The sequence below is a fragment of the Rattus rattus genome, chromosome 11 (genome assembly GCF_011064425.1).
Source record: "Rattus rattus isolate New Zealand chromosome 11, Rrattus_CSIRO_v1, whole genome shotgun sequence".
In the NCBI taxonomy this organism is placed as follows: Eukaryota; Metazoa; Chordata; class Mammalia; order Rodentia; family Muridae; genus Rattus; species Rattus rattus.
The window spans coordinates 21433984-21441377 of record NC_046164.1 but is presented as its reverse complement, the minus strand read 5'-3'; positions in this window follow the sequence as shown (position 1 = coordinate 21441377).

The window sequence follows — 7394 nt, the reverse complement described above, 5'->3', positions numbered from 1 at the left end:
AGAGTGTACCCGACACCCCAGTGGCCTGACTGGGCTTGACTGGCTTGTGACTTGTGCAGCCAGTAGAATGTGGGCAGCCCAGTGAACTCCTTCCAAGAAGAGGCCTTGAGTGTTTGTATGTCTGCTCATCCTATTTGTATGCCTTCCATTGCCAAGAGAAGGGCATGCCCTGAAGGGACACTGGATCGAGGACAGTGGAAGTCTCGAAGCTGACTGGACGCAGTCCACAGGGTACAACTACGCCAAGAAGCACTCAGCCTAGATCAGCCAAACCCTTGTCAGCCCGTGAACAGTGAACAAGAAACAAGGGTATATTGTTATATACTACAGGATGTTTTTAAGTGGTGTCATTGTGATCACTTCTAGTCTCTTCTCAAACAAGACCCATGGTTTAAGTTTGTTGAAAGCAGGTAAATGGGTTCAGTCGCCATCGACCCTGTATGTAATGAAAAAAAAAAAAAAAAAAAAGGGAACCAATGAGAGATGTAATTCGCACAAAACGTCTGCATCTTTGGAATTGAGTAGCTTGGAGAGAGTCTATTCTCTCTCTGGGCCTTTCTGTTGTTTGAGTGGCACCTCTAAAACTCGTGTTGAAAATTAATTGCCAATATGGTACTGTGGCGATGGAGGAATTGGAGGAATTTCAAGAGGTGATTAGCTGGCCCTGATGGCTCCTGTGTGTAACCCTGTACTCAGGAAGCTGAACAGGAGGTTTTCTGTGAGTTTGAGGCCATCCTGGACTACACAATGAGTTCTGAGCCATCCTGAGCTATAAATTAAGACCCTGTCTCAACAAAGGAGGTAATACAAGCAGAACACCCAGAAACAAATTCACATCATTAAGAAGAGGGCGGTTACAGGAGATGCCCTAGTTATTGCTCTGCTGCTATGGCAAACACTATGACCAAAAGCAACTTAGGGAAGAGGGAGTTTATTTGGGCTTACATTTCCAAGAGGATAGAGGCCACCATGGTGGGGGAGGGCACTGCAGCAGGAGAATGAGGCCAGCCTGGGAGTCAAGAAGTAGAGATAATTTCTATCTGTACATGAGAGACAGGCGTACAGACAGACAGACCAGGAAGTAAGACTGTAGACTTCAAAGCCTGTCTCCAGGAACTGCTTCTTCCACCATGGTTCCTGTCCAAAAGCTCTATAAACTTCCACATCAGTGCTACCAGTGAGAGACCACATGTTCAGAGACATGAGCCATTTCTCATCCAAGCCACCATAGGAGACCAGGCCTCTGATAAAACAATAGGTTCACCTCTCTGTTGCTGTGATAAACAGTACAATCAAAAGCAACTTGGGGAAGAAAGGGTTACTTGGCTTATATTTCCATAGCGTACTCATTCAGTGAAGGAAGTCGGGGCAGGGAGCTCCAGGAGGAATCGGGAGGCAGAAACTGAGGTATGCGCTGTCTTCAGCAATAGGGTCTTACCGTCACGTTCTGGCGGGCAACTAAGGGCAATGGTGATAATCTGTATTGTTTGGGGGTCTCCAGGGACCTGTGGCCAACAACGTGAAAAGGTGTCCTGTACTAAACCTGCCACTGGATTTTTACTTTTCAATCTATGGCTTCTGGGAAGATGATTATTTCCTATGCAGGGTAATTCTAAATATATATATATATATATATATAGTAGGCTTCCATAAATATCCAAACAGGTTCAGTGTTAGCATTCCTCCCCACCTTCTCCCCCCTCCTCTCATTTTCTCTCCCTTTCACATCATTTGTAGTATATTGCCTCTACTCCCTTAAGATCCCACACACCCATACCTCCCACCCACCAATGGTCTCTTTCTAGTTTCCTGGGTTCTAAAGAACTCCAAATTAAACACACAAACCTAAAGATTCAATGCTGAGATCCACACGTGAGTAAGACTAGGTGTGTGTGGGGAACTTGAAATCTTAAGGCAAGAGAGTGCATCTATAATATGAAGGGAGTGAGATTTACTTAGCCCATATGTTCAGAATGCCCATTAATTCCAGAATGAATAGATAGAAATAGAAGATACGTCAGAGACAAAAAAGAAAGGATCTTGTTAAAAAGCCAGTTGTTTGCTTGAACAGATATTAACTCAAGAGATGAATTTGGTGGAGTGTTGGAGGTGTCGAAGACATCACTATAGTTTTGCTATGAGCCAGCCGTGGGGCATAAAAGCATGGCAGGGAGTGGGGAATAAACACGACGTGTTTGCATTGGTGGGTGTAGTCAGGGCTTGAGGGAGAGTAGGGACAGTGCCAAAGAATATAAACACCCCAAAGAGCGAGCAGGTGGAAAGGAAAATCAAACATGCCCACAAGCATGCCCATGATTCTCAGAAACACAGGAAATGAGGCACAGGTGCAAGGACAGTTGTCGTAAGACAGACTCCCCTAGCACAGGGAAATCTGTGCAACCCCTGGGCAAAGGTGCCTAGGAATTCACATCACTGGCATGAGATCCCCGAGACAGTCAAATCCATGGCAGCTGGTCGTGGTGCTACTTTTTAAAAAGGAAGTTTTTAATTGAAATCAGTCCTGGTGGTTTTAACAAAAGATTGGAAGATTTGAATTGGAAACAAGGAAACTTTAAATGGAGAGTTCTAATTCCTGAATGTCCATCTAGACCAAGTAATACTTAGCAATGGCTACAGATTAGTAAGAGGGATCTCTTCATCCTTGCTATAAACTATACAAAGTGCCTCTCAGCACCTCAGGAGGCAACTTTTCAGGTAACAGGGGTTGACGAAGTGTGCTAGATGTCACAGTCAAACTCTAAGATGATTGTTAGACTAGACTTCAGTTTTGAGGTTAGTAGGATGAAAATCTGTCTTCAGGAGATAAACGATGATCGATTGAACCCAGATAAACCATCAAACCTGTGAAGGATCAGAGAATAGGAGAGACAGCCGGTGTTTGTACAGAAAAAAAAAAAAAGGAAAGCCTTAATTACACTCACAAAAGCACACAGTACAGAACGAAGGGATTTGCTTATAAACCTATCCCAAATGATAATTCCTTTAGAAAAAACTGTTCGTAGTAAGGCTTCACATGTTACTCCCGCCCCCGCCGGGCATAGACGTTTCTGAGGGTGTGGGATGTTGCCTCAGTCCCTCTTGGCTCTTTGCCTTTCTCTTGGATGCCAGCTCGTTGCTCGGCTCCTCCCCCTTCACTCCCCCCACCTTCTCTTGGTGCGGATGCGCATGCCCACCCTCTTCCTGATGAACTTGAGAGCTTGCTTGCCCTTGGACACCTTGAGCAGCTCCATGGTGAGCCACTAAATCACTTCTTGCAGGAACTTGGTGTAGTTGTGGAGATGCCAAAGGCACCAGGTAGGCCCGAGGCACCAGGTAGGCCTTGCTTACTTTCTTCCTTACCCTTTGGCCCTCATGGAGGCCCAAAGCCATGAGAAAGTGCAGGGTTGCTGCTTTCCAATGACAGCCATGACATGAAGGCCACATTCTATGATTTTAATTGTTCTTTTAATGAAAAGTATGGACAAATGTGTGCTAAAATTGTTCTTAAGGCCACATGAGCTAGAGAAATATGGAATGATTAAAGTACTCTAGTCCAAGTAGAAAATGATTAATCCCAAAATGTCTGGACACAATCCTGCATTTTAAGTCTTTCCAAAGTCCAAAGTCACAGAATGAGGAGCCCAAATGCTACCGTAGTTTCTAGAATGTCACTCTGGGCCTGGTCCCATTTCCCTTGGGTTGAACGGACACCTTGAACAGGTTAAGAAGAGGCACACTTAACCTGGATCTTCAGGGTCTCTTATACATCCTTGGGACATCGAGGGGAGCTAGGATTTAATCACAAAGGACTGAACTCCTGCACCTACGTCCCCTGTCTCAGCATGGAGTACACCGGTTTATTTACCAAGTCTTGATTTAATCCGACACACTTTAAGACTAAGTTAGGTATTCTTTCTACCCGTAGGAAGAAGTCTCATCTGACAAGCATGAATCGCAAATACGCATCAGCAGCAGCAAAGACAATTTCACCTAGCTGTGGTGTTACACCTCTAGAATTCCAGCACCCAGGAGGCTGAGGCAGAAAGATGGAGAATTCAGGGGTAGCTTGTCTCTGAGTCGACTGGGGGAAGGGAAAAAGAGATGGCTCAGTGGTTAAGAGTACATGCCGCTCTTGCAGGGGATCCGAGTTCAGTTCCCACTGCCAGGAATCCAACACCCTCTTCTGGCCTTCATCATCAACTGTACCCAGAGGTGCACACTCCCAAATAGGAATTCACGTATTTCAAAAGTTTAAAGGGAAGAGAATGGAAAGGACAAGGAAGGGAAAGAAAAATAAAGGAAGCAGAAATGGAAGGGGAAATAGAGGAAGAAACCCATTCTGTCATCTTGACACACCCAAGCTTCTCTGAGTTTGTCCCATCATTCAGTGACTGCCTGCACCCATGCATGGTTTCACCCACCGCTACCAGCATGTGAATTGGACCTTTGTCCTTTCTTTGTTATCACAAGATCATGAATTATAAAAGAATCTACCTCTTCCTGCACTCACACATTCCTGCAGTTTTCGTAATTATTCCTCTGAACAGTATCGATTTTCCAGAAAAAAATAATCTCTACTACCCTTTAGTGGTTAAATGCCTACTTTTGGAACCAAAAAGCCCTGAATCTAAGCTCTGACTACCATTTGTCATCCTGGCAACTGTGGTCGGCTTGGGTCCTCGGAGTGTTTGTGTCCTTGTGTCCAGTAAGTAGACAGTGACCACCCCTTCCCAGAACGACTGTGAGAGTTCAGTCGAGATATTGGAAAGTAGACATAGCGTGCGACCTGGCCTTTGGGAAGGGTTTGAGAAGCAGAGGCTATTTTATGCAAAACATGGAGAAGGGTCCCTCGTTTCTCAACAGACAAGGCTGACTGTGTCCCATGCTAGGGGGAAAAATAGCCAAAAGGGTAAAGAGAGGCCATGTGCTCTCCCCTCCAAAACAGAGCAAACCAATCAGTGTCCAGACACTTGGACCTCAAGCTTCTCATTGCTCTACTTCCGGGAAGGGATTTTCCTGCTTAAGCCCCACTGCGAGGCTGTAGATCAATATAGCGTCACTTTTGGTAAAGGACATTAGCACCTTAGGGAAACCAAGCATTAAATAGACCCATGCAGCAGAAACATTGCCCAAAGCATGTCTGGCCAGGCTGGAAGAATCTGGGCTGCTTAGGAAAAGCTGCTCCTTTAGGGCCAGGAGCTCCATGCTTAACAATACACTATTCATAGAGACTTCGGGAACAGCTAAGCTCCGATGCCTAACTCAGGGGCTAATGCCCTTCATTAAATACTCAAGGGTTTCTGCTACCTGAAGTAGAGTGGGTGAGTTGTCCCTGTGTGCTGACTGCTGTTATGTCAACGTGACATGGGTCAGAGTCATCTGGGAGGAGGGAACCTCAACTGACCCGGGGGTAAGCTTGAGGGGCATTTTCTCAATTAATGGTTGATGTGGGTGGGCCCGTCTATGCTGAGCAGTACCACCCCTTGGTGGGTAGTCCTGGACTGTATAAGAAAACGGGCTGAGTAAGCCATGAGGAGCAAGCAGCGGTCATCCATGGCCTCTACGTCAGTTCCTGCTCCAAGTTCCTGCCCCAACCTCTTCTCTCAGGGATGGACTATTACCTGAAAGTGTAAGATAAAAGTCAGCCCTTTCTTTCTCAAGTTGCTTTTGGTCGCGGTGTTTATCACAATAGAACCTATCCTAACCAAAGCCATGGACATGTAAAATAGGCCAGTGGGACAGTTATTATTTCTAAAATGTGAGGGGAAGAATCCTCTTTAACAAATCAATTATTAAACCTACCTGGATACTTTTAAAACATATTTTCTTTTTGTTGTTTATATTTATTGTGTGTGTGTGTGTGTGTGTGTGTGTGTGTGTGTGTGTGTGTGTGTGTGTGTGTGTGACAGAGGAGGATGGGGTATGCCAGTCCTCCTGGACGCTGGAAGGACCTCCCATGAAGCTGACCTTTAAGGGTAGGGATGAGCCACTCTTCTTCAGTGTTGGGCCTGAACTAGAGAACTCTTCAAAAGCAGCAAGTATTCTTAGCTGATGAACCATCTCTCTGGCCCCAACTGGCTGCTTTTTATTGAGCATGTATTATGTGTTAGATACTGAGCAGGCATAGAAGCCACTGCTGGATGCTGCTGTGGCCTGTATAGGACATGTATGTGTTTATATATACACATATAAGCAAACATGATGGTGTCAAAATGCCAGAGGAAAAGATCTGGCAAAATCTTGGGTCAAATAAACTGTCCTGGTGCTAACCCTGACCACTCTATTTCATGGCTCAACCTCCCCTGATCTCCACACATCCAGGCCCAGCATCATGTATATCTACATATATGTATTTGTCAAGTGTACATATGATATTTTATATATGCATATGTAATTTGCTTATTGCTTATCTATTTTGCCCTGCTAAAATGTGATCTCTCTGCAAGGAAGGAAAGAGCTTTTCTGCTGTTGTCTTTGACTTTGGTTATTTTGGTCAGTCCTGATACATACCATGTATCTAGAATAAAGTCTGGCATGGAAGAGACACTCAGTAAAGTTCCCCAAATGCAATATATGGGGTGGGGTTGAGAGACAGTCATTTCTCCTTCCATCCATCCATCCATCCATCCATCCATCCATCCATCCATCCACCCACCCACCCATCCACTGAGTAAGCATCTGTCATCTTCTCTAGGTAAAGAGAAGACATTTTTGATCTTCTCTAAGGGTTTGGTGACCTGGACACAGTACAAAGATATCCTGACTGCTCTCATAGTGTGAGCCAAGACTGCAGAGACAAATGCACAGGCCACATTCTTGAGCATGCCCGCCCCTGGGTGTGGTGGTGACTTGCAGCAGCAGTGACTTGCTGGGAATGAGACTGACCAGACATCGTGGGCGCCAAGTCTAGAAACCTGGTCCCCCTAACTGAGCAGCTGAACCCTTACGATCCTCAGAGATGTAAGCTTCATTTTAAAATAACTCCCTTTAGACACAGACTTAGAACTCCATCAAAGCCAAATAAGGCAGCCCGTTTGAGAGGCAGAAAGCCAGATGGCAGGAGCGCTGAGAGCGCTCTCTTCCTCGTATCCCAGATACAGGTCAAACATCCCATTTTGCTGTTCTTTGAATCACAGAGGAATGGGATGACATTCACAGGTACCTTAAGCACATACTCAGGCTGTCTCCAAGCCTACACGGATCACTCCAGCCAAAGGGTCGGAAGACGAGGTGGGGAGGAAACCTCCTCCTGGCTCTCTGACTACCAGCCACTTCCAGGGGAGGAAGATGTGTCTGCTTAGGCAGAATGTAGCTTGAGATGAATGGGTATGGGGTACAGCTAGAACCCATATGTCCTTTCTACTCCAGGCTCTGTGTAACCAGCCCTAGAACTC